General features: G+C 38.0%; 1 long non-coding RNA gene across 1 annotated transcript in view; it reads right to left on the reverse strand.

The window, feature by feature from the left end:
• The window catches only part of LOC309491316, a 20,373-nt gene that overhangs the window by 653 nt on the left and 12,220 nt on the right, over window positions 1-7,500 (reverse strand). The window lies entirely within an intron of this gene.

A 7,500-nucleotide genomic window follows, 5' to 3' on the forward strand; every position in this document is an offset into this window, starting at 1 on the left:
TGTACACTACTGTACTCTACCTCTACTATACTCTACCTCTACTGTACACTCCTGTACTCTTCCTCTACTATACTCTACCTCTACTGTAGACTACCTCTACTCTACATCTACCGTACTCTACCTCTACTGTACACTACTGTACTCTACCTCTACTGTACTCTACTGTACTCCACCTCTACTGTACACTACTGTACTCTACATCTACTGTACTCTACCTCTACTGTACTCTACTGTGCTCCACCTCTACTGTACACTACTGTACTCTACCTCTACTGTACATGAGTAAATATGCATTTCCTTCAGCCTGTAATGAAGTCATTATTTCATTTTTCGTGTGAAAGGGCCTTAACTATTGCCCAAAATTTAACTTTTTGTTGTTGTTGTTAAATAACATACAAGAAAGCCCAGCCCTGGGGCTCGTTCTTCGTACGTTGCTTATTACATCCGAGATCAAATGACACATCCAAGATGATATCATCGTGCTAATCATGATCTGGCTAACTCGGTTCTTCGAACACACTTGCCGGATATGATTAGTATAGCTGGATTGAGTTATCTGAGATAATTGCGCGTTCATGCACTGGGTTAAAAGGGGATATGTATCGATAGTAGAAACATTGATCAGCAACGCTGCTATTGGCTGCTCAGCGTGGCCAAAGAGCGCGCTCAGTTTTTCTCCTCAGCAGAGCAAGAACTAATAGTCAAAGTTAATTCGGAATTTTAATGTTTAATCAAAACGCCAGGGAACACCTCAAAGTCTGCAAAAGCCAGGAGAGAGGGCTGGCAAAAAGTAGCAGACAATTTAAATCCGTTAGAAGTGGCCATGTTAGATGTTTTTATCACTTTAGCCTATATTTTTGTATTTTAATAATTGCATAATTACTTTGTTCATTGTAATGTCAGAGTCACCACACTAGAACATGGGAACAAACAAAACTGTTAAATAAATGGTTGTCTGTTTATAAAAGCAACTAAGAAAAAGGCTGAGAAAAAAAGAAGAAAAGATCTTAGTAGCCTACACTGTAAAATAATTTTTGCTGCATTAAATTAAGGCCGTATAGTCATTTCAACTGTTAAATCTTGAGTAATGATGAATTGCTTTGACTTGTGAAAGTGAAAACTGATAAACTTATGTTAATGTAAAAATATTTTGCCATGAGTTACAGTATTGATCACATTTTTCCCGAGTGTAGTTCATTGTAATGACATTGTGTTTTCCTCTTTTGTGCACTTTTACATAATACACCAACACTTGTATCTGTTCCCAAGAAAGTGGTGGCTGAAATATGTGCAGTAAGTGGACATTTTCTAACTTTCCAAAGGAAAGAAAGTATAAGACTTTGTAATGTCCATTTGTTTCCATTGCACTGGACAGTGAATAAACCCTCTCAGATAACTGTCATATGGAGGAACTAGCCTACCTGCAAGTGCATAAATAACTTTTACATAAATTACTTAATTTATACTTGTATGCTTTATGGCTGCAATATAAGTTGCAGGATTCCACATCTACAGAAAGGCCTACAGAAGAGTCTGCACAGACAGAGGAGACATAGGCCTACAGGTGGGCAGTGGATAGACAACTTTTCCTTTGTATTTGTTGCATGAGGCATGTGTCTTATATCTCTTGTTGCAGGCACTTGACCACTGGCTTTTCTTTACAAAGAACAATTGAAATAAAACTCAAGGAACTAAGTATATTTGTCTTTTATTAAACATTTTAATGGAAAGGGTTTTTTTTTTTTTTTTTTTTTTATTTATTTTTTTGGCAATGTTGTGTAATATGGCACATGCAACAATGTCACAGGCCCTGTCAGGTGTGCAACCCTCAGACTTTTCAGACACTGAAATCTTCCCTTTAGTTAGCCAAAGTTCATTTCATTGTGTGCCCTTGTCCTGGCTAGAGCTGCACTGTAACTGGTTTGGGTCAGGGAATGGGGTCATAAAACACCTGTCTGCAGGCAGGACCATGTCATAATCACCTATGAAAAAATACAGTTCTGTTAGGATCAGCATAAGTGTATGTAATACAGCAAGCTTGATATTTAATTGTGGAACTTTCCTTACCACTTTCAAATAATGTGCATAAATGTGAATCTCTGAAAATTCTTAAGTCATGCACAGATCCTGGCCATTTTGCTTTCACATTTGTGATATGGAAGATTTTAGTCAACTGCCTTTTTTATTTGATATAATATTACTAATGTGGAATAGGCCTATTAAGAATCACAATAGTAACTGGGCTGCACATTTACATTGTGAACCCCCTTTCTGTTCACATAATCCCCTTCATTGAGGCCTTGATGACAGTCTATGGTCTAGCTAGCCTATAGTCTACCAATCACGTAAGTGAAGCCTGAGTGACATATACTGTAATCGGCATGGTCATGATTGTATGATCTTCATAAAAAATTATGATAGCCAAAAAAAAAAAAAAAAAAAAAAAACTGCTTTAAAAAAACTGCTTTACAACATTGGGTCTTAAAAACCTAAAACTGTTTTTTAAACCTAAAAGCGCCAGGTAAAGTCCGAATGACACGACAGACAGCACTTTTCATCAAGTTCTCCGCATCTCCAATAGTGTAAAGGAAAGAGCCACTCGCAAATAATCTTAGGGCAATGCAAACAGTTTGTGCTGTAGTTAAAGCCCGACTCCGACAAGTCGAAAATAAATGTGCGTTTCCAACAAATGAATAATGTAAACGACAATCTCACGAGTCACGAGAAAAAATATAAATCTCAGAAAGTGCACTATCGCGCTGCGCTGGACTTCCCGAGCAGGTTTAAGCTTGCGCACCTGTTGCTATGACAGCAAGTCCAGGATGAGCTTCGAAGAACCAAACAATCCAAGATCATGCCAAATCGTCAACAATCAAATCCAGCTAACTGAGTTAGCGACGTACGAAGAACGGGCCCCAGGTGAGAAAAAGTAACGCAAAAGTAATGTAACGCAATACTTTTCATAAAAAGTAACTAAGTAACACAATTAGTTACTTTTTGGGGGGGAGTAATGCAATTTTGTAATGCATTACTTTTAAAAGTATCTTTCCCCAACACTTGGTGAATGTATGTACAGTAGTGCACATTGGACATTGGTATATGCACAATTTATATAGCCTACAAACTATTTATGTAGGATATTTGCCAAGTAGTCATGTAAGAACTATAATGTATACAGTAAGCTGGTCAGTGTCATAAAACAAACCCGACGGGAGGAATATTAGTTTGATGAAACTTCATTTTGTGTGTCTGGGGTAGATTGTGTTGCATTAGTATTTAGTGCTTCATTTGTTCACAGCAGGATTCATTTATGTTGTGCAGGAGGAAATGTGTGTGAAATCCCCCACCAACTGCGTTTTGAAGCTGCACAATCCATTTATTTATTCATTTGCAGAACGAGAGCAGCCGAATCCTGCGGGATTATACACTCGTCTAATCCTGTCAGCTCTCGCTCTGTGTGTGTGTGTGTGTGTGTTCAGACAGTGACTGTGAGAAACCAGTGTATTTACTTTTGCTCTGTCGGCAGTTGTGTGTGTGTGTGTGTGTGTGTGTGTGTGTGTGTGTGTGTGTGTGTGTGTGTGTGTGTGTGGTTTGCATGTGTATTCTGAAGTCTGTGTGGGCATTATAAACCTTATCAGCTTTCCTCATGAATATTAATTAGATGACATTCACCCAATAGTTCTGATTGGCTGAAAGGCAGGTAAGTGGATGCATGCTAACCGTTTCCAATTTTCACATTTATTTAATCCCTGGTTAGCAACCCGATTCCAGTGTTTAACAAACTGCAGCTTTAATTTTTTTTCAGGATGTGCATGAACAAATTTCTAAAAGTGATGCATTGCATTATGAAATTTGTCATCTTGTATTGCCAGATAATTGATGACAAGAAGTCAAGTCCATACTTCAACCCAAGAACCACCCACTTATATAGAAATAGACTATAGCAATGACTGACATGTTAAAGGAACACGCCGACTTTTTGGGACTTTAGCTTATTCACCGTATCCCCCAGAGTTAGATAAGTCCATACATACCCTTTCTCATCTCGTGCGTGCCGTAACTCTGTCTGACGCACCCACCGCTAGCCTAGCTTAGCACAAAGACTGGAGGTACACGGCTCCAGCTAGCATACTGCTCCCAATAAGTGACAAAATAACGCGAACATTTTCCTATTTACATGTTGTGATTTGTATAGTCACAGCGTGTACAAATAACAAGGTCACATGAGACACAGCCATCTTCTAACCGTATACATACTGGGAACTATATTCTCAGAAGGCGAAGCACTGCTACTTCTGCGGAGTGATTTGTTAATAGGAAAATGTTGGCGTTATTTTGTCACTTATTGGGAGCAGTATGCTAGCTGGAGCCACTTACCTCCAGTCTTTGTGCTAAGCTAGGCTAGCGGTGGGTGCGTCAGACAGAGTTACGGCACTCACGGAGATGAAAAAGGGTATGTATGGACTTATCTAACTCTGGGGGATACGGTGAATAAGATAAAGTCCCAAAAAGTCGGCGTGTTCCTTTAAGCGTTAAACTGTTTATTTTGTTTGAATGTGCAATTTAGGGACTGTTTTATCTCAAAAACATTAATTAGCATATAAGGATCATCCGCTTGTTTCAGAGCTGGAGTCTCAGTTCATGGTGGCACTGCTGCGGTTCGTGTGTGTGTGTGTGTGTGTGTGTGTGTGTGTGTGTGAGTCTGTTTCTTATCTCTGTGCTGAATTACAGAGGCACTAACACACAAACACACACTGCGCTGACACCCCATATCGGCTCATCAACAAGTGTCAACTGCAGAGCATCGCTTATCTTTGTTTATTTGGAAAATGGCAAGCAATGCATGACAGAACCGGAGATTAAAAAGATACAACTGAGCTCTGAAAAATATATATTAATGTAAATAAGCACAACATTTACAGTGTTAATTCAGAGCTACTATTGTGTCACCAAACAGAATTGCAAAAATGTATATATTATTACAATTGAAACTTTTTGAAAACATATCAATAATTTCCTTATCAAGATTAATATCAGTAATAATAATTAGTTATTATTTGAATAATAAAAATGTAAAAAAGAAAAAAAGAATAATAATATTTAGAAATAAAAAAATTATTACCATGGGAAAAGCTTATTATTATTATTATTATTTCTTAATACGCTTTTTTTTTTTTAAAGGTGTTCATTGATTGAATGATTGATTGATTGATTGATTGGGCCATTGTTAAAGTTATAATTGCTTTCCATGTCCTGAATGCAACGAAGGTCTCTGTCTCCACAGGTTATCCAGCTGTAAATCTTTCATCTTTGATGATGGAGTGAAGGAAATAAAGTGCAGTGCTAATTTCATTGTGTTTCCATATGAGAGCCGTCTTCACTGACAGCAAACAAACACTTTGATGATTCTTCCACACAGTCATTGACCTTCTGCGCTCCATTTCCTGCCTCCTGCCGCTACTTCCTGTTGTGTGTGTTTATTCCTTAAAATCATCATCATCATCATCATCATTCATTAAGGCAGCGCTGAGAGCGGTTTATAGTCTGTATCACTGCCTGTGGTGAACACTGAACACATTCAAGGAGGAGGTTTTAATGCATTTAAAACAATTCAAAGACGTCACATGAATTTCAAGACTTGCAAATCAACACACTTTCATGTACGGAAAACTACAGACTTTATCTGCACATCAACTACTATTAGTTTATGTAGTTGAATACTAAATGACTCATCGTTTGAGGTGCTACTGGATCGTTTGACTGGTTTCGTTTCTAAATGAATCATTGTTTTGAATGAATCTGATAAATTAACCATTCAATGGCTCATAAAGTCAGTCATTTGACTCGTTCTCTAATGAATTAGGTGAATGGATGATTCATTGATTCACTCATGTTTAATTTCCAAATGAATCATTGTTTTTGAATGAATCTGATAAATTAACCATTCAATGACTCATAAAGTCAGTCATTTGACTCATTCTCTTATGAATCAGGTGAATGGATGATTCAATGATTCACTCATGTTTAATTTCCAAATGAATCATTGTTTTTGAACGAATATGATAAATGAACCATTCAATGACTCATAAAGCCAGTCATTTGACTCATTCTCTAATGGATTATGAATCAGGTGAATGGATGATTCAATGACTCACTCATGTTTCGTTTCCAAATGAATCATTGTTTTTGAACGAAACCAATAAACGAGTCAGTAGCTTTGTCCGAAATCGCCCCCTACACCATCATTTGCTATTCCCTACATTAGTCCACTAATATAGTTGAAGGAGTGAATGAAAACGAGTGACTGAATTGAGTGCGCTGGAAGGGCTGCACCTTTTGCATAGTTTGATCTTGCTTTTTAATGATCATTTGAAACTTAGCAAACTGGCAGCTCCAGTAGTAATGACAAGATTTATCTCGAACTCTATCATGAAAACTATGTACAAACCTTAATTGAACAATTTAAGAATCAATTACAAAGGAATTTAAACCTGTATGATATTACGCTGTACCCACATTGGACCAGCTGTTTGTAAAATGGATGGATGGATGATTCAGTGGCGCCATCTTCTGGTCAGACGCGGGAATTCATTCGACATGACCCTCACAGTGCATTATGGGTATTCCTTAGCCGTTGAGTGTACATTGGTTGTACATTGGTTGTACACAGTGCATTATGGGATTGAATGAGTACACTTAATAACATCCACTATGGTTTCCGACACCACTACAAATGGCTGTGCCCTCAAATAATGTCCTATTTATATAGGTCGCAATTTTGGACACAGCAAGTGACTCACCAATAAAGACAGTAACTTGCCGCCACCTACTGGTGCAACTATGTAACAATCTGTCTGAAACACACACTAAGAGCTAGCCTATTGAAGATGCATGATGGAGAAAGCTCTATAATTAAGCTACACGCTGAAGTAATCTGCAGGAGAGCAATTAAATTACTGCTACAGGAAATAATCATGTTAACATCGTTAATACTCGCCTCTCACTGCAAACTAACTGGACTGATGGAGCAGCAAATTGAGTTATTTTGAACTGGCACTCGACGTGAAACCCGTGATATCACCGTCCACCCCGGAGAAAACATTCACTCTGATCATTACGTGAGTCTTCATTAATGAAATCACATTGCATTTGCATTCTCTGAGCTTAATTGGTCATTTTAATCAACTTTCCCATGGGGAAGGTATGTTGATATTAGTTATTTTTGTGGTGGTGTCTCGCCTAGGCTACTTAATCATGCACACATGTAGCACTAGCAACCATAACTCAAGTATCATGTTGTAGGCTATGTTATTATGGCGGCGTCCTAGAGGATGGAAAACTAAACATAAAGAATGGGCTGTGTCAGGATTTCTGTTGTTTTGAGTAAACTCGTCTGTTTGCGAGGGAGTTGCTATTCTAGTTCTGCCGTCAAGAGATATTGATGCTCACACAGAAAACGCAGTGTCATCTCACACTCGTATCATCTCTGTCAAAGTCAAT

The sequence above is a fragment of the Leuciscus leuciscus genome (genome assembly GCF_965113295.1).
Source record: "Leuciscus leuciscus genome assembly, chromosome: 25".
In the NCBI taxonomy this organism is placed as follows: domain Eukaryota; kingdom Metazoa; phylum Chordata; class Actinopteri; order Cypriniformes; family Leuciscidae; genus Leuciscus; species Leuciscus leuciscus.